Here is a 21,301-nt window from a genome sequence, read left to right on the forward strand (position 1 = left end):
GATTAGACAGAGACCATTGTAAAATTTATGGCAGATGTAATTAGGTTAAAATGTTCCACCTTATCATTTGATCTCCCCTTTGACCATTTTAGAGTTATTTCAATTTTAGTGTTTTCTGAGATTTCCTTTTGTCATTGTTATTTATTTGGTTTGCATTTTGTGTGATTTTATGTCTATGAAATCTAGGACATGAAAATCTATAGACTTAGTAATGATTACAATAATTACCTAGGGGTATGGCTTATGAAAACATCTGAAATTGATTGTCGTGATGATTTTGCAACTCTTCTAAGTATCATTGAACTATTAAACTACACGATATTTGAATGATATGTCAATAAAACTGTTTTAAAGAAACACATGAATGAAAACTACACGACTTAAGGAACTGATTGGCTATCAATTGAAATGGTTTAATAAACTGTCCAAATATGGAAAGGGCTCACAAATATATTGCAAGAAATTTGGGAAACAGTTACTTGGCCTGTTGGCTTGAAAAGATCTATATTTGTACAGGGTTCACAGAGAAATAGCCCACAAGAATGTGGAATTTACCTAACCATATAATTAGTATCACATACAAGTTACATTTATTGAAGACATTTGGAAAGGGGCTAAAGTAATTTATCGATAGGAAAATCCCAGATAGTCCAGCTGGATTTAGAGAGGAAGTGGCACAAAGAGTATTTTGTTGCTAATTGTCAGATGGATGTTGGCTGAAATCAGAGAATATCAAAATCAGGTCGATTGTTATTTCTTGACTTTGCAAGGGTATTGACATTGTGGATCTTTATAAATTATGGATACCATTGCGAGGAACTGGATATTGGTATCCGGAACACTTCATTGTGCTTATATGGAAACTACACATGGAACTAGGGATAGTGGTTCAAATATAACAAGGGGATGCTGAAAGATTTAGATCCAGGAAATGTGTGTGCCAGTGTGGTGTCAGACCGTTTGCTGAGAAATAATCTTAGAAGCTGGATTGTATGACAAAAAACATGGCATCAGGTATAAAATAAAGGCTTATTACCCGTGACATAATTTTACTTGCTGAAAGTGAGAAAGCCTAGAAAGAGTTGCTTATGGAAATCAGACTGTAGCCTTCTGCATGGATTGTAACCCAATATAATGAAAACAAAGAAGCTAACAACCAGCCTATCAGGACTTGATGATAAACAGAAAACAGATTGAAGTTTTGAGTAGTCCATTTTACTTGGAGCCGCAATTAATGTTCATGGAAACAACAGTCAAGAAATTAAAAGATGTGTTACAGTGAATGAATGTTGCCAGAACCAGAACCTCAAACTCATTGCCATAGAATGGGTTCCCACTCTTACCCTAGAGGACGGGTAAAGCTGAATTTCTAAGATTAACCCATTATGGGAGGAGAAAACCGTAGCTATCTCCTGAAGAGCCTCTGATGTTTCTACCTCCTGACCTTATGATTGGTGGCCCCATGCATAACCACTATCCTGCCAGGTCTCCTTGTTTGTTTGTTTTTAAGGCCTCTTTAAAATGTTAAAGATTTAAGATCAAACTTTGATGCACCTGAACCAAGCCAGGGCATTTCCTATAACCTAATATATGTATATATATTTGTGAAAGCTGGACAACTAATAAGAAAGATAGAAGAATCTATCCATTTGGATTATGGTTTGAGTGAATACTATTTAATGTACCACAGACTTACCAGAAGAGACTAATCTCTTAGAGGTACGGTCAGAATGTTCCTTAGAAGTGATGATGGAAGAACTGTGTCATATACTTTGACTATGTTATCAGGAGGAAAACATTCTTGGAAAAGAATCCCGTGCTTATTAAAGTACAGTGTTGGCAAAGATGAAGAAGAACCTCAATGAAATGGATAGGCATAGCGGTGGCAACAGTGGATTTGAACATAGCAATAATCGTGATGGGGGACGGAACCAGGCCGTGTTCTTCTCTGTGGCGCAGAGTTGTCATAAATGGAGCCAACATGGCCACACCTAATACACAACACACAGGAAACTAGCGTGGGCCTAATGTGATGGTATGTTTCTCTGTGCCCCTAACTATGACTGCTAATGATGTTGAGAATTAATCTTTCCATTTGAGTGCGCTTCATTTGCAAAAGAATGAATAAAGGTTTATGTGTTTTGTCATCAAAGAATCTGTATTATGCTATTTAATTATTCTTGTTCTGTTTGCTGCATTACTATGGAGAGTTATAGCTCAAACAGCACAAGATAGGTTATGCTTTGAAGTTTTTGCTGAAGAGCTAAGGTAAGAAAATATTGAAAGAGGCCACCCATCCTTCAACTATGGACTTTGTCTTTAGCTCATATTGAGAAGCATAATGAGTTCAATACATTGAGGCATTAAAGAATATTTAGTTTTTAACTAACTAACTTCATTCACCAATATAGGAATAATTAATTGTATGACCTTGCCAATGATTATTCCCTTTGGACATTTTTAGCATGTTCAGAGTCTACAGTGTGCCAAATAAAGAAAAAAATCCCAGAAATGAGGATAGGAGTTTATGTATCTTTGAGGATTTCTTACTACTCTGTAGCTGCAATGGAACTAATATCAGGCTCTTGCTGTTAAATTTTTAGAAATACTACCTCCCCGGCAAGATTTCCTGACCTTGCAGGCTAATAAAATGTTTTAGTGTATCGGAATCAGCAGAGCATGTGGGCGGGTAAGTTACTGAGCTAATTAGTCATCCTTCTTCCAAGAGCTGTGTATGACTTAGTGGAGTGTGTTTAGCATTACAAGTAAATCAACATTGTTGCGGCAGAGAAGCATCATTTCTGAGTCATTTCCACAACTCTGCCGTCTTGACTTTCCAATAAAATCCTCTAAGTTTATTACTCTTACAGACTGTAAAAATAGAATGTAGCAGGAAAGGAAATTGATGCCACCCATAATCAGACTATAATCATACCACACTAACTTTTAGAATCAGAATGAATTACTGTGCAATGAAAATGAAGACACAAACATGCACTAGCCTATGTCCAGAATGGACAATGGTGAGCATTTTTAGTTGGAATTGACCCAAAGATCGGATGCTGACATATGTGCTTCTTTTCCATCCCTGTCATTTTCATTTTTTAATGTGGGCCCCTTAGGTAGAAAAACCTCAAACAATACTTACCTGGCAGGGGAGATACCATGATCACGAAGGTGGTTTTCCCAGGGCGAGGCTTATCCATTGCACTCTGGATGTGCTGACCCCTGCGATTTCCCCAAATGTGGGAAACTCGACTGCATAATTTGTGGTAGTGGGGGACTGCGTTCGCGCTCTCCACTAAAAAAAAAAAAAGAAAAACCACAAACTTGATTTCTTCATGTTTAGCATATGCATTTGGTTTTGAGTTTCAGTTAGGTCCTTGACTGAGAAGATGGAAGAAAATTCTAATGGCTTTTCCAGAATATTCTCCCAATTTACATAGCAAACATTATCAGCAATAAGAGTGATCGAATTGCAGTAGAGTTTTATTTTGTTTTTCTCAGATATTTTCCTATCTGTTTCACAAACATCTCCATGTTATGTTGGACATTGCGAGTGACGACTACCATGAAGCTGGCCAGGTCAAGCCTAATGTCTTATTTTAATTTTATGCATGGAAATGAGCCCTGGCGAGATGAAGTTACTTGCTAAATAGCATATCTTTGAAAGTGCCTAAAGACAATATAGCAAGGCTCATGACCTATATCAATGATTCACAAGAAAAAGGAAATTCAGAGATGTCAATAAAAGATTGTCAAAAACCAATTCACCAGACTGACCCCTCTTAGGTGTCTGTTTTCCTCCTCAGCCACTTTTAGCTATCCCTATCTGACCCTAAAGAGCAAAGCCTTGCTCTGCTTTCAGCACCATTCTATTTCATTTCTCTTCTTCAATTGCAAACATATGAAAAGAAACGGAAGAAACAAACAAAACAACCTCCACTTCTGCCGAGAATTCCCTTTATGAACATTGGCAGGCTGACCCTGCCTCTCACTCTCCGGAAACTGCTCTCCTGATGGTCACTGAGGTTTACATTTAACTCCTGTAGTTTGTTCCCGGCCATTCCTCATCCCTCCTTGAACTCCCTGCAATGTTTGCAATCTTGAAAACTTGCTTGCATAAACTCTCTCTTCTCTAGATTTCAGCGGCACCTCAAGCCCCTAGAAAATGAGTCCTTTTCTCTCTCAACTCTGTCTACTCTTGTTGCAGAACTTTCAACGCTGCACGTTTTAAGTTTCTTTCATCGACTCTTTTTCTCACTTGTTGATCTCATATATTCTTTGACCTCAAAATGTCACCTTATTGGATTTTTACAAGTATTACTTTCCAACAACTGACTCACATTTCCAATTACCTACTAGGTCTCTCTACAAAGCCCATTGGCCCACAGTTTCATCCAAGTAGCCCTGAAGGCTGTCTAGCAGGTGCGTGATAGACTGTGGAAGGCTGGTGGTTTAAACCCATCCTCTGTCCCACAGGAGACTGAGGAGACTGGGGCTAGCTCCTCCTGAAAAGACGTACAGTCTTGGAAATGGAATAGGCTGTTATGAGTCAGAATCAATGCCATGAAAGTGGTAGAGAAATCCTATTAAACTCAATTTAACTAAAGACAATGCTTATCATTCAAGATCATCTCAATTATTCTCCCACAATCTCCTTAATTTCAAAAAAAGTTAAAACACCAAAATAAAAAAGAACATTTCCATGTTTTTCTTCAGTCTGTTTCTATCATTTTAAAATTTTTACTTCCACTCTCTCTCCTTGATCCACTCACAGTAACCTCATGTGTGTCAGTAAAACTCTGATCCACACGGTTTTCGATGGATGAATTTTGAAAACCTATCACCTGATCTTTCTTTGAGGTCCCTCTAGACTTAAACCTCCAAACTTTAGGCAGCAATGAAAAGCATTAATGAATTGTTTGCAATACCCAGACACTCACTACTACAGCGACCACTAGTATTATAACAATTACTACTATTATCAGTACTAGCTAAGTCAATGTTCTGAATCATTGCACAATGACAATGTGGACTTGTTGCTTCAATAGCCACCACCCCCAAGCCCACAAACGTTTAAATCAGATAGCATCATCTGTCTGTTCCTAGTGATATTTCTAAAGCCAGTTCCTCGTCAGCAATATGACTGTGTAGTCAAATGACCTTACTAAATAGTCTCCCTCCTAGGACTTCCATAAGGTTTAATTGGTAAATGTTTTAAGACAATAAAACACTTTTAAGAAAAAAAAATCTTCCTTATTGTCTGTTGTTTGTCTGGAACCACTGAAATTTGTTCACACTGGGTGACCCTGCTGGCAGTTGAAATGGCATTGACATAGCTTCCAGCCTCAGAGCAATGAGGCTGGCAATTGAAATGGCAGTGACATAGCTTCCAGCCTCAGAGCAATGAGGCTGGCAATTGAAATGGCAGAGCCTCTGAGCTTCCAGCCTCAGAGCAATGCACAAGCCCCCACAGGATGAAAAGCCGGCAGTCAAGAGGTGGACCATAATAAACTATGGTAAATTGAGGAAAAATGGGATTCCCAAACACATAATTATGCTCACTGGGAACTTGTACGTGGGTCAAGAGACAGTTGGGCAAACAGAACAAGAGAACATTTCACGGTTTAAAATCAGGAAAAGTGTGTGTCAGGTTTGTATCTCTCACCATATGTGTTCACTCTGTATGCTGAGAAAATCATGAGAGCAGCTGGCTTATCTGAAGAGGAAGGTGGCATCAGGTTGGGAGGAAGGTTTATGAACAACCTGCAATATGAAGATGACACACCTTTGCTTACTGAAAGTGAAGAATTTGCTGGTGAAGATCAAGGATGGCAGCCTTCAGTGTGGATTACAACTCAATGTCAAATAGGCGAAAATTCCCACAGCTGAGCCAACTGGTAACACCATGATAAATGGAGAAAAGGTTGACGTTGTCAAGGATTTTGTCGATTTTGGATCCATAAGCAATGCTCATGGAAGCAGCAGTCAAGAGATCAAAGACACATTGAATTAGGTAAGTCTGCTGCACAAAATCACTTGAATGTGTTGATAAGCATGGAGGTTACTTTGAGGACTAAGTTGCACCTGACCCTTGCCAAGGTATTTTTCCATTGCCTCCGACGCATGTGAGAGTAGGACATTGAACAAGGAGACTGATGAAGAATCAATGCACTTGAAGTGTGGTGCTGGAGAAGCGTATTGAAAGTACCAAGGACTATTAAAGGGAAAACCTGATCTGTCTTAGAAGAATAAAATTCAGAGTGCTCTGAGAGGCAGTAATGGCAATGCTTTGTGACACACATGGGCACATTGTCAGGAGAGGCCAGTCCCTGGAGAAGGACATCGCATTTGGTGAAGTATGAAGGGAGCCCCCAAGAGTAAGGACCCTCTAGGCGAGGGGTCAACCCTGCAGCTGCCACAACGGGGCTCAATACTAGGAACAGTTGCACGGGTTGCACCGAACCAGGCAGCGTGTCCTTCTGCTGTGGCCTGGGTTGCTATGGGCTAGATCCGACTTGACGGTATCTAACAACAAGAGGAGAAAAGGAATAAGACACAGGTTTCTATGTCAGGCTGTTATAATGAAAGTAATTATATTGCTCAATGTACTCAGTACCAAGTTGTGAATTTTAGAGATAAACTATTTTCTGGGTTTGAAGGGGCTATAAATTCAGCTCATGTTATTTAATAAATGCAAATTTATGCCTCATGATGCTTTTACACCCTGCCCTGTACGATTTACCCTAAATACTTTGAGAACATAGAAGCAATGAACTCCGTAATATAGGACTATAATTTCAGAAACTATTCTTCTGGCAAGATAAGTAGAGCTGGTTTTATGTCATCTCTATTTTTACATTTAAAGATCAATGTTCCTCAATTTAATATTATTACAGACCTGCAGCTTGTTATAGAATTTTATCACTAAAATTACTTGAATAATGAGCATAGTAAATATCCAGTAATACCCACATAGTAGCTGACACTAAGGAAAACAAATTTTATCTCACTCTACCTACATACCTTACACTGTGGAGCCTTTCTTACTTTGAAAAGCTCTTTCCAATGTAATACTTCTTCTCTTTCTAAATGAACTCTCAGACTTCAGTCAAAATCCTTCACATGTGCACTTAGCATTTATCCCCAACCCCCACAATCCCTGCCTGTCAGCATTTCCTACAGTATCTATTGTCACCATTCAAAGTTATTTTGCTTTATAAGAACATTTATCCTAGTACGCCCTCCAAGAAAATGATCCCTCTCTTTTGTTTTACTTCTTTTCCTCTAGATTTCTCTATAATGCTTTAATCTATGTCTGTCCTGACAATCAAGGTTTCTTTTTAATAATATGAACTATTTCCTATTACAGGGAAGTTTCAAACTTATGATTACACAGACCAATTTCATGTATTTACTTTTTAAAAATTCTTAATATATCAATCCCACTTCATTTATTTATTCAGAAGATATTTTTTGAGTGCCTACTAGGTGCAGACATTTCAGTCGATGAAAAAGAACAATGGCCCCAACCCATACTTCAAACACCAACCAAACACACTGCCATTGAGGGGATTTTAACTCAGAGCCACTCTACAAAACAAAATGGGTCTGCGCCTTTGGAGTTCAGGCACTATGACTCTGCAGCGTGGCTGGTGGGTGTGAACTCTGGCCTTGAGGTTAGCAGCCCAACATGCAACAATGATGCCACCATGGCTCTCTCTCGTGCGCATACAGAGCTACCATATAAGTATCATAAAAAAGAGTAATAAATGAAATTCATATGACAAGTAATAATAGACAAGGAACAAAGAGGATTCATAGATGGGCATAAGTTAAGCTTCAATTTGTAGCAGGGGTAAAATGTTAGCTCTTGTCCCTCTACCCTCCGCATGTCTTTAACTTCTAAAAACTGGGAGGGACCAGGGATTCTTGTTGACTTCCTCCATTTTTTAACTACAATACTCATTTTGACTCATTCATCGTTCTAAACAGTATCCATATACTGACAACTCCAAAATGTATAAGTTGATTCAAGATTGACGTGAATACTGGTAAAATTACTTTTGCTATTATGTACATACGAGGGTGAGTCATATAGTGTTGCTACAAAATTGAAGAAACCTCATTAAAAATATAAAAATGCAGAAGTTTTTTCTCTACATATCCTTCATCTAAGTTTCAAAATCAAAACTAACTGCCATCGAGTCGATTCTGAAGCACAGTGAATCTCTGTGGGTGTAGAAAGTTCCCTCTTTCCCTCTCAGCAAGGTCTATGAGCGGCAGGCATTGTGCTTGGCAGCCCCATTATGCCACCACGACCCAACAGATCTTTCAGGAGCCATTGTTTTGAATGGACCTTATTTATTTTGGGCATAAGGAGATGCCTTAAATATGTTAGTGACAGACTGTGATGACAGATATTCAATGATCACAGTTACATGTCTGAACTTCTTTTGTTTGGAGTACACCTGTGCATGTATGAATTAGAAGCTTGTTAGGAATAATTTTGTTATTTACCCAAATATTTATAAAGAGAAGAATGGGTAATCTCAACAATGTTCAGAAAGATGCGTATTAAATTATCATGGCAAGCTATTGGAAACAAAAACTTTTTTCTTCTTAGACAATTAGCTTTATGAGACTTAAAACCACTGAATTTTAATGTAATCAATTCTGGAAAACCCCGATCTGAATATCCAGATATTAGGAATATTTCAGCTACTTTAAATTTAGACAGCATATATATTCTGTATAGTCTGTATTTTGGATATATACATGAACACACACATATATTGTTTATTTATTTTATATTCTCCACAACACCAACACAAGCATGTGAAGTGATTGAAAATGCCATGGCTTGGGGCAGGTGCACCTTAGTCCTCCAAGTGACATCCTTGCCCTTCAAACTTTAAAGAGATTGTGGGCTGCAGATTTGTCCAATGCAATATATCAGTTTCTTTACTGCTGCTTCCTTGAGTATGGCTTGTGAATCCAAATGAAATCCTTGACAATTTCAAATATTTTCTCCCTTTCTCATGATATTTTTACCTATTTGGTCCAGTTGGGAGGATTTTGGTCTTCTTTATATCAAGTTACAATCCTTGATTTTCATCAGGGAGTGTTTCAAATTTTCCTCACTTTGACCAAGAAAATGTGCCATCTGCATACCACAGGATGTCAGGAAGCCTTCCCTCAATCCAGATGTCTCCTTCTTGTTCCTAGCTTTTGGATTATTTGCTCAGCTTTTAAATTCAATCCGTTCAGCAGAATAAGTCGGTGACCAGATCCAGTCCTGAAGTATAACTCTCCCGTTCTCTTGTGCATAGGTTAGCGATTGGCTGGGGCTGACTAGGTGGCATCTTTCAACCACAACAACGACACTCCCAAACCTATTGCCAGCAAGATGATTCGGACTCCCAGAAACACTCTAGGACCAAGCAGAACTTCGTGTGGGATTTCCCAGCTGTACTTTCGTGGACGCAGACTGTCACATCTTCACAGTGAGTCTCTATTGAGAACAGCTATCTTAGGCTATCAGTGCTGTGCTCCAGGGCTTCCTGTAAGGCCATAGAGGGTGTGAAAATATGTGACAGAGGAACCTAAGATAGCTTACCTTAAGAACTTTGACAGTGCAGAGTTTATTACAGAATAAAGTTTCTTTTATCTGATGTTGGGAGGGGATTAGGTGCTCTTGTTAAACAGATTTTAATTAATAAGGAATTATCATATGCAATATATATGGAATTACCAATTTTCCAAAGAATTAGAAAACAATGGAACATACTTAATACTAAATTAAATCAAACACATTTTAATCATTTTGATGACTGCAAAGTTCCCTAGAAGTACTTTACATAAGTAAATGAAGTTTCAAAGCTATAGATATGGCATAAATAAAAGGGCACGCAGTAAGAAGCCATGGATATTGATTAAATTATGATTTGAGGTACTAATAAAAGCAAAGTTAAATCACAGCAATGTGGAATTTTGAATGTTTAATGCCTAACTTTTGCTGGTGAGTTGTGACTGGAAGGTATTAATTACCATAATGTATTTATTTACTCTGCATTTGCTGAGTCCATGCTATGAGCTTGGTGAGGTGTAAGTTTTCAGTGGATAGTGACTTTCTATCTTTATACAACTAGCAGTGCATTTTAAGAAAATGCATCATAAAAAGACAAGATTTACATGGTCGTGAGGAAATCCGTAGATTACTTAAGTTCAGTGGTTTCACCCAAGCACCTTGTGGGGGAAATAAAAGTTGTAGCATTTTTATTCCACAAACACTACAGCATTAATAGCACTCCAGGGTAGTTCTAGTCTGCTCTAGGGCACTGTGAGCAAGGATCAACTTTGTGGCAATAGATGTGACTTGGGGCATTTGGTCTTATTAAACATCTGTTAACAAGGTTTCCTTAATTTCTAAAGTTTCTGATATGACTTAGGGTGCAAAGAAGGGAGAAATGTCTAAGTAAAGTTCAATTCTCTAATGTTGAGGTACTAGGGTGTTAGAGATTATAACTATCTTGCATATAAAGATTATGGAAAGGGTGTTAAGTTGACTTAAAAGTTAGAGGCCAAGTTTTGGTGCTTCCAGTCTCACTTTCATTTAAAAAGAAAAGAAGAAAAAGAGACAGTGAGAGCGTTCACTTCTGAAAACCTGGTGATGTTGGAGAGGGTCTTGGATACTAGTTTGTACTGAGTTGGTAATGCCCATTATTTGACATATAAAGTAAAATGTTAGCATGAAACCAATTTCCTCTTCAAGAGTCTCTAGGGATGCAAGTATGAGGACAAATGTTGTCTACACATCATATTTTGATTGAATATACCGATAAGCAATGCTACGTAATCAAAATCACTTAAGTAATGATTTGTCAATCTCCAGGAGCCCTGGCAAAGCTGTTGAGTAAGCATTGCCCAGATATCCATTCCATGGGAAAAAGTTGAGGCAATCTAGTAATCTTTATAATGATTTGTTTTTGCAGAAATCATAGAGAGGGTCACTGTGAGTCCCAGTCTACTCAGTGGCAGTTTTGTGTGTGTATGTGTTTGTCGGAGGGTGAGGGCAGGTTTGTTATTTTACATCATGACCGCTACCTGTCAATCAGGGTTTATTTGGGAGAAAGAGAAAGCAACCTTTTTTTGTTTATATTTTATTTGTTTTTAAATTGAAAGCATTTAATACAAAAAATTAAAACCCAAAAAACTGAAAAGACAGGCAAGTATAACCGGATAGTAACTGATAGAAACAACCTTAGACCTTACAAATAGATACCGCGTGCATGAACACATTGATGATGGATGGGGATCCCTCTGCAGGGATGACGTTCCAGTGCTGGTGAAGGAGGTAGTACACACTTGGTTGCTGGTGACTCAGTGGGAGGAGCTTGGTCCTGAAAGTGCTGGGGAAAGTGCAAACTGAAATCAGCTGCTGGCAGCTGTGAAATGGTCCTGCCAAGGTGAAAATCTGTTGCTGCAGCCGTGCTGGAAACCCAAAGGATCAGGAATGCCCCAGGAAGAATCCTATCCCTTCTATTTACCCCCCGCCCCCGCCCTTCCCAGTGTTTTCCCCAGTTCCCCTTAATGGCAGAAACCTAGAACAGCCTACTGAACATCATCAAGTCCCGCCTGGCAGTCCACACCCCAGAGCACACAGGGAGGGTTTGAAGCTGACAGAGACGACTAGAACAACGAAGTGTGTAACTGAGATCCTCCAGCAACTACCATGTTTGTACATATTATTTTCATTATCGCTGCATAGTTTTAAGTGTCAGGATAACATTGGATTTTTTTTTTCAGGAATGTACTGTTTCTCTCACGTAATTTAGGTGTTGATTACTTAGCTTAGGGCTCGGCAAAAGTTTGAGGTGGATGAGCCAGTCTGGTCCCTCCCGACAATTAACAAATTCTTCAAGAGCAAAAAAAACCCATCTTTACAAACAAGTAAAATCACTATCATCTGAGTAAGATCCTTTAAAGGAACCTATGATAGTTGTATTTTCCATTTTACTTCTGAGCTCCATGTACATACCGAGAGAGTGGAATGTGGTTCTTGAACAAGTTGGTCGATAGGATTTCGCCAATAGATTTGCAACTTTAAGAAGGTTAGTTTGACAAAAGCAAAACAAAGCAAGAGCCTGGAGAATAATATGAAAACGTATCTCAACTTGCTTTGAATACTGGAAGACAAACTGTTGGAAGATTTTGTGTTCCACTTTATCCTCCTTAACTCTCTCATGAAAGGAGCCCCGCGGGCATAGTGCATTTGAGTGGGGCTTTAATCACAAAGTTAGCAGTTACAGACCACCAGCTGCTCCTTAAGGGAAACACTTGGTTTGTGTTCGCATAAGAACGCACAGTGTCAGAAACCCACAGAAGGAGTTCTGCTCTGTCCCGTAGGGCCACAGACTCCATGGAAACGAGTTTGGTTAACTCTATTATTAAAAATAGATAGCGAAGTTAATGTCTTGGGATTCAGAGTTAAACTTTTACCAGGATTAGGAAAAATCAGATTAAATACAAAATCTGTATCAAAGCATTAACTTGCTTTTCAATTTCATTCCTACCCCATTGCTATTGAAAGTAAGTGTTTTCTTTTAATTTAGAAATACTCTCATTTCAACCTTGCCATGTTTCTATTATTTTCTCAAATATTTGTCAATAATGAGCAGTCGGTAAAGGTTAAACAACCTGGTCTTCTGAATATGGTTATCAAAATCTGGGAAGAAGCTTTGTTCCAGTTTGCCATTTTGTGAGGCAGCGGTAGTGGTGGAGGTAGCGGCGGCTGGAGCCTCTGATTGGGTTTCAGGGTCCGGTACTGGAGCCAATCAGCACGGGCAGCGAACTGGGGAAGCGAACCCCAGTGTGCAGCTCGTGGTCTTTTAGCCTCACCAGAGCCAAGCTCCCTGGGGGTGGCGGTCTAACATGGAGCAGTACACAACGAACAGCACCAGCCCCACGGAGCAGATCGTCGTGCAGGCTGGACAAATTAAGCAGCAGGTCCCGGGGCAGCCATTAATGGTGCAAGTCAGTGGAGGACAGTTGATCCCATCCACTGGCCAACCCATCACGGTCCAGGCTGTTCCTGGGGGGCAGGTCAAACCATCATGCAAGTACCTGTGTCTGGGACACAGGGTTTGCAGCAGATGCAGTTGGTCCCATCAGGGAAGATCCTGATCCAGGGGGGTCAAGCTGTGTAGGAGCAGGGCCAGCAGGGCCAGCAGGGGGCCAGACCCAGTTAGATCATCATCCAACAGCCTCAGACCGCTGTCACTACTGGCCAAACTCAGCCACAGCAGCAGAGCGCTGGCCAGGGTCATCAAGAGGCGCAGACTGTGTCGTCTCTCAGCCAGTGAACGCAGACGACACCATTCTTCAGCAAGGCCTGATCACCAACCCAGCAGCCAGCCTGCCAGGAGCCCATATTGTTCAGACAGGAACCAACACCAACACAACCAGTAGCGGGCAAGGGACTGTCACTGTAACACTGACTGCCGGTGGCAGGCAGGCAAGGTTGTCAATTCAGGAGAGATGGTCATGATGGTGCCTGGGGCTGGATCTGTGCCCGCCAGCTAAAGAATTCCGCTCCCTGGAGCAGAAATGCTGCAGGAAGAGCCTCTCTATGTAAATGCCAAACAGTACCACCGGATTCTTAAGAGGCAGCAAGCCAGGCTTTGCTAGAGGCAGAAGGGAAGAGGATCCCAAAGGAAAGGTGGAAATACCTGTATGAGTCTGGGCACCGCCATGCCATGGCTGGAAGCGTGGTGAAGGTGAGCGTTTTTCTCTCCAAAGGAAAAAGATAGTCCTCATATTCAGGGTCCTAACCAGGCAGGCGAAGAAGCAATGACACGGATCATCTGAGTGTCCTAACCTTTGGTCACATGTAGGAGCTGATCGAGGCCATGTTCCTTGCCATTGATCCAGGAAATCGGTCAAGTCTTCAGAGAGCTGAGGGCACTCACGAATATTTCCTGTCCCATTTGGCAGGACAGAGACCACTTAGCTTTTAATGAGTGGGTCAGTATTATACTTGTCGCTTTGTCTGGCAAATTGAAGTTGAAAGCTTCTGTCTCACCGTTCAGTCAGGACTGGTTTCAGACTGTTGATGACATTGACCTTTCGTGTATTTCGATGATGCAAGGGATCCCTGCCAGCTCAGCAGCACCAAAGACAGCACTTTCCGTGACTGACAAAGCCAGGCAGCCATCTCAGCAGAGGAGACAGGTTTGTTAACCTAACAGCAGCCAGGAGCCCACAGCCGCACTCCCCCCCCACCCTCACAGGAAATGGCTAGAACACATCCCTCCATTCGGTGGTGATTTCTATCTAACAGAATGGACAGCTATGTGCAGAACTGGCTTCCAAGCTAGGAAGTTCCATCCTTTGATATAAAAGTAAATTCTCTGAGGTACCTTCATCTGCTCTGTGGTAATTAGAATCTCGGTCTCCCCAAATGGCAGATTGGCGGTTTTGGACACAAGCGAAGAAAAGAATTTTAAGCACTTAAAAACCCCGTCGCGGAATCTGTTCCCTTTCACTGTGACAAGGTGTGGTGCGCTGAGAAGCCCTCGGGACCATGCTTCTAAACGGTGGCAGCTCTCAGACATATTTAGAGGGGATTGGACTTTGACGTGGCAAACAAAATGATGACGCAGTTGCTGTGCCGGAGTGCTTGAGGACCTTGGAGTACTTTCCCCACAGCAGAACTAGAGATTTCCGATCCTGGGTGTGGGGCTGGCATTTGGGAAGCAGAAGGGCTGGTGTGTATTCAGCCTCTGAGAAAGAAAGCCGTCTGTCTACTCATGCACATGTCGTCACATAGCATGCTGCTCCAGGTCTTCCTGTCGATGTCCAGGGGGAGTCACTAAGATGAAGAGAACCATTTGCAGTCACACCTAGAGTCAGCGTGAAAAGGGGGAAGTCTGAAACTTAGTCCTGGACAATCTCTGCAGAGCCCTGTTCCAGCAAGCTGGCCTGGTGCTCAAGGTGGATCTTGGTTTCAGTCCTGCCCTGTCCTGAGCAGTCCACCCAGAGCAAGCTGTCTTCTCATTCTTCCCATAGTGCTGAGTCTCCCAAGTGCCTTTTCCCTTCTCTCTAGCCCTTGTGCAGAAAGGTGTCCATACTGCTGCCTCTGCACTAGGAGGTGACAGAAATGCCTGGCAGGTCAAAAACTGAGCCACAGTTCCAGGAGTGGGTTGTGACTCCGTAAGCTAGTTCTCCTCTCAAAGCGTGAACCCTGGGAGAATGGAGATGAGCCGCCAAAAGAGTTCCCGACTACTCTAGTAGACACTGTTGTCATTGAACTTCACTCTAACTGTATTGAGAGGGAAAGGAGTGTGTGCCCTAAAGGAAAAGTTACAGAGAAGAGGGTCGTCATGGTACAAGTAGAGATGACAGAGCTCTGCAAAGGAATAGGAAGGGGGAACTCTTCCTAGTCCCCAGAGTCTAGTCATTTGTCCTGGCTTCTTGCATGTCAGGAGGGCGGGCCCTTTGGTAGACTTCACTAGAAACTTGTGGCTTGTCAGATAGGTTGCAGACATTACCTTTATTCAGTACCCCCCCAAATACACATACCCCTATTTGTTGACCTGATGCTCTATTTCTTAGAATAATTAGGGATTAATATTTTTTTATTATTATGCATCTTTAAAATTCAGGATTTTCATAAGGAAATTCCTCAGATGTAATCTCTAGTGCTTAAACCAAGAATCACCCAACAATGCTGTTTATTTGTGTCTGTCTGTAAGTTTGTACATAGTATGGACCTCATATTCTTAAATTTTGATTTTATATTTTTGCATGGGGAGGGGAATGGGTGATTGAGTTTGAGTTTAGGGTTTGGGGTGTTTTTTTTTTTTCGATCTAAAATGCTTCAACTGTTATTCCATCATTGCATTTCTGAGAACGTGTGGCCCTTCATTGTGGTCATTTTAGCCCACAGCTTGCGGGGGGGTCGGCCTGAAGTTTGGAGTTTTTTCTTTGGTTATTAGAAGTTTTTACATCTTTGTCCTTGTGACTGTAGCGATTACTCCATGAACACAGAATGGATGGATAAATGGATAATTGGTGTAATGCATAGTATTTCACCTCTTTAGTGTGCGCTCTTTCTCAGGTAATTGTCAATGTTGAGCTTTTTAATTGCACTGGTACAATGAACGTGTCAGTGTCTATATCACTGAGTAACAGCATCTTCTCACTATTGGGGGCCTGATAAGTATGTCTTAGTTTACTTTTGGGACACAACTCTACAGAAGGATTTTTCCCATGAATAAGGGCAGTGCAGGTAATCAATCACTGATGTCATTACAATAGTTATTTTTAAAAATAAATTTATAAAACTAAAAAAATCTGGGAAGAATATGGCACTAGAATAGTCATGAGGTAAACTGTTGGAACTCTTTAAAAAAGCCGCAGAAACTGCTCAGCTCAAGTAATTCACTCAACGATGAAATAACATTTAGAAGGATTTATTTATTTATTCTACTATGTTAATGTTGGTATTAAATTGTTCAATTGAGCACCATGTCAAAACTCAGCTTTTTGTTTCTTAAGGGAAAAAGAGGTAGACAAGAAGTTGACCAAGCAAAACAATATGAAATAAGATTTTGTAAAATGAGGACATTTTAATTGCATCTGTTGCTTAAGTATCATTTCCCCAAGTATTCTAAGTCAATATTTTTCATATGCATTATTGTATAACAGTGAAGTCTTATGCTCCATTTAAATTCTTATTTCTAGAGTTAATTTGTTGGGGGAAATTGTTAAGTCAATATACTTTACCTGGCACTCAAGATTACCCATTTGATATTTCTTTGTAACTGAACTCTATTAACTACCATGGGTTTCTGTATTGTTAATTGGGGAAGCTTGATATTAAGTTGGAATTTTATACCTATGATCAATATAATACATATTTTATTCCTAAAACTGGAGAACATGTATTTGATGTTTCTCTTTTTAATTTTCAGGGGAGCGTTTGCATGCATATTTGAATTGTTATTTTAAAGTATTTTTTAAGCTAGGCAAAGAAATATTAACATGATAGCATTTTTATGTGATTCATAGATTAATAAGTGTCTTAAACTTAAACTTAAAATATAACTGATAGCAAGTTTATCATGTTATTTTTTTACAAATCCCAGAAAATATTTAAAATTTCTCATTTTAAGTAAAGAGTGGATATTAGCATTCCAAAATGTTTAGTACATATTGAATGGTGTGTTATAGCTGTTTGCTAACAGTTTAGAACATTAACCTAAAAAAATCAAAACAAACAAACCCAAACCTACATCCATCTAGTCAATTCCCAATTTTAAAGACTATATATAGATTTCTGAGCCTGTCAATCTTGATGTGAGCATGTCGTTTTATTTTTCTGCTATAGAGTAGGTGGTGGGATTAACTCCCAAAATTGTAGCCAGCATTCCAAAGCTCACCACACAGTGCTGCCTAGGCTCCTGTCTGAGGAGTGAGTTGGAGCAAAAATAATAATGGTACTCGTGTGCTTCTTGTTGCCAGCGTTCGAACCAAAGCTAGATCCTGGCTGTCTTTGTGCAATAGAACAAGATGCTGTATGGTCTTGTGCTATATTATACTCATCACAATGTTTGAGCTCAGTATTGGGACTATTGCAATGCCTTCAGATATAGGAACCATCACTGTGTTGGACAATATTGCATTGAAGCATACGTTTCATTGGCTAACCTTTTTGCTACTCTGCCTTAGGCTGTAATCTCTGTTTAAATATTACCACCATGGGTGACTCTGCTGATACATATGATACAAGTAGTAGATCGTACAGCATCAGAGTAACATGCAATAGACCTCAGTTTGACCAATTGGCAGAAATATCAGTATTAATTATCATTTAGTAAGAGATTAGTTTGGCAGAACAATCAATGCACTAGACTATAGTACTTTATTTAGTAGTGGTATTGTATATTAGACATTAGGTTAGACAACTGAGAATTCAAAGATTGATGAGAACTGTCCACTGCTTCCAAAAAGATAAAAATGTACCATGGTAAGCATATGACATAGAAAATTGTAGTATATAACTTGTGTCTTATTCACATAGCCACATTGATGCATTCATTTAGCAAGCATAATTGTACCCAGCGCTGTGCTGAAGAGTGATAACTCCAAGGTGAACAAGTACGGCTGGAACTCTTGCCACAGAGAGCCAAGGCGATGCTCTTCCTGAGGGCTGGCGAGGATCTTCTGTTCCCTCTTCCCACCACAGACAACTGCAGGTGCTCCTGGATTCGTAGATGCGCTCTACTCCAGCTACTCCCTCCCTTCACCTGGGCCATCTTTCCTGTTTCTATGTCTTTCTAGCTCTGCTTCTTCTTATAAAGACGTGAGTCATATTAGTTATAACTTAGGCCTCAGTCCATGCTTGCATGATCTTATGTTGCCTTCACTGTTTATATATCCAATGACACTATTTCTAAATAGGTCACACTCTCAGGTTCCAGATGTCAATATTTCAACATATCTTGATTTAGGGCTTGGACATTATTCACCCAACCTGGGCCTTCCACCTCGGTCAAGCCCTTCTTTCCTGCAAAGTACCTTCTCCGCATCATAGACGGTCCTGATGCCAAGACCCATTCCAGGCCCCCTCTACGTCCAAAATCTTATCTTCTACATCAGCTATGAGTGAGCCTATGAATAGATTAGTCCTGATGGAAAAGATTCATTCTATATGTAAATTTTTGATATTTAGGAAATGTTACCTACTTCTACAGTACAATGATGGAAAAGTATAGGTCAGACACTCCCTTTCGAAGTTAAGAAATTGAATGACAAAAAGAAGGTGTCTGTGGATTTTAAATATCTATGAAATCCAAGGGAAAATTCCACTAGATTCCAAGAGTTGAAAATGGACTTATGTACCTTGATCTGACCTCTGGATCCACAGAGATCTAGTAGGACATGGTCTCTGGACCTACTGAGACCTGACTGGCCTCTTAGCATCTCAGTACTGACCTTTAGACCTTCAGTACAAATGCTTCCTTCTGGAAACTAGGAGGGAAATGACAGCTCCTTCACCCATCAACCCTTTCTTGAAGGATACCATGTACTCATTGGAAAGTCTGTTTGCTTCTCCGTTTCCTATCAACAGAATGCCTAAAATCCAACAACTTTCCTTCATTCTATTCCATCTCCGTGTCTTTCAGCTCAAGTTGCCAGTGTTTGTGCTGTTTCTGTTGGATCCATAAATCACATGCTTAATTAACTTCATAATTAAACAGTTGTCTAACTAAATTTTGGTGTTCGTTCCAAAATTGATACCCCTAATACTATTATGCATATCAAAATTATTCTAATTTCCCATGATTCAATCCCAAGCCACCTCTACATTTTTAGGCAACTTCTGACAACAGACCCTGTTTCCAGTGACAAAATGTGTATCAGTTTCCTAAGGCTGTTGTAACAAATTGCCCAACGAAGGTGGCTTGCAACAAGGAAATATATTTTCCTCAGTCCTGGAGGGTGAAAGTCTGAATCAAGAGTGCTTTCAGGTTCATGAGCTCACCAGTGTCTCTATGGGAAGAGAGCCTTCCTTGGACCAGACAGCTTCTGCTTCTGGAAGCACATTGTAGTTTTATTTGAAATGCCTCTTCTAGCCAAATGAGAATTATTGGGTTAGAAATTGAGCTTCTAACCCCAAGGTTATCATTTTGAAACCACCAGCCCCTTTTCAGGAGAAAGCTGAAGCTGTCTACTCCTGTGAGCATCTTTAATCCTAGAAACCCACTGAGACAGCTTGACTTCATCCAACCAGATCGCAAAAAGTTCATATTGTCATCAGGTGACTCTGAGTCAGATTGAGCCGACGGCAGTAAGTTGTGCTGGGCCATAGTTTTTGTACTATCATCAGACCACCTTCATTTTCTTAAAGAGTAAGAAGGTGCGTAAAGATATTAATTGTTTTATATGATTCATCTGTGAGTGATTATTAAATGAGTTATTTGAGATTGTCATCCTCCTGGGTGGACAACATATAAAGTGATCCATCTTAGAAACAGGGTCTCAGAACAGGAGCCAGCAAGAGGGATACCCAGGGGGGCAGTACACCACTTGGGCCAGAGATTCCTGTGCATTTTACCTCCTTGATCCAGGATGCAGGTTTGGCTTCAAAGAAGCAGCAGCGGTGGAGTGGCAACAGTGGAACCAGGATCCAGAGCAGCAACCCCGGTGGTGGACTGACAGCCCAGAGAGGAAGTGAAGCTATTGCTTTGGGCAGGAGGCTGACTTGTGGAATGGGGTGCCTCTGCATGCTTACTAGGTGGAGCTGACTGCCTTTAGGTTGAAGCTTAAGAGTAGAGGGCAGGCCTTTGGTCATTTATTTGGAGTCATAACATTGCCCAAGCTGGGAAAAGGTTGAGGACAAGACAGAGTTCTGTCTGCAGGCATCGCAGAGAAGAAACTATCTTGACTGAAGAACTGTGTCTGAAGTATTTCTCTCCTGAATTGTAACCTGTCCACATATCAAATAAAATCAACAATTAAGAGCATTGTCTGTGAGTTCTTTGTGGCCATGATAATGAATTGCAAAACCCAGCCCCAGAAGTAGAGTGTGATGAGAGGAATGCTCTGTGTCTGAATAGGGTAAAACAGATGGAGGATGGAGGTATGTCTGACTTTGGCCTTGTAGCACCTGGCTTTGGAAGGTGGGAGGAGGTCAGCGAGAACCCTCTTATAGGTCCCTTAGGTAGCCCGCTGGTGTTCCTTGCAGCACCCTCACTTCTGCCTCTGTTTTCTGTGACCATCTTCCTACTCTGTCTGCATCCTCTACCTTCTTTGTCTTCTATTTTCAAATGCAGGATTAGGGCACATTCTATTTGCAGTATGCCTTTATGTTCCCTAAAATAACTACATCTTCAAAAACCACCATTTAAAATTGCAGTCAACTGAGAGTGACTAGGGGATAGGAATTCAACGTTCTCTTCGGGGGAGGACAGAACTCAGCACTTAACACATACAGGAGGATTCTAATCAATACTGGCAGAACATGAAGAAGATACACGTTATGTGTTAATAGAAAACCAGTTTTAATAGGTATTTTAGAAAAAAATTAAGCAATATAGGCAAATTCTTGTTAAAACTCTTTTTTCCCCCACAGGAGCTAAGTACAAGCGTAACATTCCCTTTTTGTCTTTTCTCATATACACTACTATTAAAAACTTTCCAGAGAAGTCTTATTTTGTTTTTCTATAAATATAAACAAGTGTTCCACTTGATTTAATTAATGAGTTTTATTTTTTTAGGTTGTCTGGGACAT

At 40.4% G+C, this 21,301-nt stretch overlaps 1 non-coding gene and 1 pseudogene across 1 annotated transcript; both read left to right on the forward strand.

Moving 5' to 3' along the window:
- The first annotated feature begins 3,140 nt into the window (after nt 1-3,140).
- On the forward strand, nt 3,141-3,304 carry LOC142443947 (U1 spliceosomal RNA). The gene has a single exon (XR_012783650.1). It is a non-coding gene; the product is annotated as a U1 spliceosomal RNA (small nuclear RNA).
- A 9,632-nt stretch (nt 3,305-12,936) lies between these two features.
- LOC142443714 (nuclear transcription factor Y subunit alpha pseudogene) lies at nt 12,937-13,881 on the forward strand (annotated as a pseudogene).
- Nucleotides 13,882-21,301: the final 7,420 nt, after the last annotated feature.

This window comes from Tenrec ecaudatus, chromosome 3 (assembly GCF_050624435.1).
Source record: "Tenrec ecaudatus isolate mTenEca1 chromosome 3, mTenEca1.hap1, whole genome shotgun sequence".
NCBI classification, from domain to species: domain Eukaryota; kingdom Metazoa; phylum Chordata; class Mammalia; order Afrosoricida; family Tenrecidae; genus Tenrec; species Tenrec ecaudatus.